The sequence below is a fragment of the Prunus dulcis genome, chromosome 1 (genome assembly GCF_902201215.1).
Source record: "Prunus dulcis chromosome 1, ALMONDv2, whole genome shotgun sequence".
Classification (NCBI taxonomy): Eukaryota; Viridiplantae; Streptophyta; class Magnoliopsida; order Rosales; family Rosaceae; genus Prunus; species Prunus dulcis.
In genome coordinates this window covers 31,215,341-31,217,451 of record NC_047650.1, presented here as the reverse complement: position 1 = coordinate 31,217,451, position 2,111 = coordinate 31,215,341, and positions in this window count along the sequence as shown.

The window sequence follows — 2,111 nt, the reverse complement described above, 5'->3', positions numbered from 1 at the left end:
TTACATAATTTTGTTCAATTATACAAGGTTTGAGTACAGTGCTTTTATACAAGTTTGATTTCAGTGTTTTATACAAGCTTTGATTTCAGTGCGTTTGAATAAAATTCATCGAGCTTGATTATGATTTACATGGAATGCTTTGAGTTTAGTAGGCTTTAAATGGAATGTACGTATTCAGTTTATTTAACAATTTTTATAGTGGGGGTTATTATGATTGATAAACTGTTTTCAAGAATTCTTATGTTTGGTCCACTCACATCTTCAAACTGTTTTCACCCCCAGGCCGTAGAAGTACGCGGGATCCACCACCGGGCCAATTATAGCTTCCGCACCAAGGTAGAGTTTTGTAGAAAATCCTTGAAACCTTGAAAACTTTATAGTATGCTTTGATATCTAGTATTAGTGGAAAAATGGAGCTGAGATCTGTTACTTGAGATGTTCTGGCTGTTGGGATGGTTTTACGGATTGTTTAACAGGTGAAAAATTTTGGGATTTGTCAAAATACAGGGGAGACTCTGCCGAATTTTCGGCAGCAGTCTAAGGGAATTTTAAAGAGAACTTGAAGTAAGAAGGGTAAAAAGGTCATTTGTGCCCGACATTCGCCAGGTGTCGGACACGCACAGGACTTGGCTCGAATTCAAAAGTGGAAATTGGGTCGGGTCCTGTCAAGGCTTGAAATTGGTCATTTGGCTTTAAGGTTCTTCAAAAATTGGGATTAGTGGTTGAATTTCGAGTCCTAATATGAAATTGGGAGATTTTCAGACAAGCTTTTACGCTTAAGGGTTTTGGGTTGACGAAATTGCCCCTTGTATCGTTAAAGAAATTGACAAGAATACTAACATGTCCTTGAATTGCTACAAATACGAAACTACAATGGCAAAATTGATGGAATTGAAACTACATGGTCAAAAGTGGTTGAAGTGCCAAACTATAGGGACCAAAAGTGACTTTTGGCCTTTCTTAAACAAATCACATTAAAAATATAATCAAGGGTATTATAGGAACTTTGGCTAGTTTTCTTCATTCGTTTGATGTCACGACTTAAGAAAACGCACCAGTTGATATGACTGGAAGTATTGGACTTACGAACATGAAACTGACCCCTCTTTCTGTCCTCGTCAAACCACGCTTGTCTCCAGGGACGGATCCACATAAGAGCAAGGATGGTCAATTCAACCTTGCAACTCCGGAATCCGCCACTAGAGGAAGAAAAATTGACCCCTGCAACGGCTGGATGGCTGGGCAATTCATGCCCGCCATCTGTTGGAGGAAATGCCTCCAAAAGGTTGCAGCAACTTCAACTTTACCGCAGCAAACAGCATTGCACGCAGAGTGCTACCTTTTTTTCTTCTTTTGATTCACGGACAAACGACACCGTTTCGTTTAAGTTTTTATTTTTTATTTTTTAAACATATTAAAATAAAAAGGGGCAACAGCAAGCAATGGAGCTGCTACCCGATAAAGCCCACAATCCCCAATACATTGGACATTTCAAACCCAATACGCTATTATGTTTTCAATTTGTTTTTATCTTCTTTTGTTCTCTTTCCCAATCTTGCTTTTTCTCTTATTTTTCATTTCAATTTTTCCTTTTTGTATATATTTTTGTCTTTGTTCCTTTTGCTCTTTACTTTGCGTTTACTTTTTATTTTACATTTTTTTTCTTTTTCATGTATTTTTCTTTATTACATAATTTTAGCTCATTCTATTTTATAATTTGTTTTTGTCTTGCTTTTATTTTTTTCAATATTAGAAACATAAATAAGGTTCACTACATCAATATAGCTGTAACCGAGATAAATTACATTGTTGACTGTCCTGCAATGTTTATAATATTTCTTGGTAGGTTGATATGTTTAAAGTTGTTACTTTAGGAGTTGAATCTTTGTGCATTTTAATATAAGGTTTTTGTTTTTTGTGGATTGGTTAATATAGTTAATAAAAATATGGTGGATTGATTTAATATGTGTTTTGTAATGTTGTTTTCTTAATGAATTATATATGAATGATAATTTATCGTTTTATTTTTATGGGATGAATATTGCTGTTTTTCTTGATTAGTTGTTGAGGTTTTTTTATTTTTTTTTGGTTGCCGCGGAGGTTTAATTTTG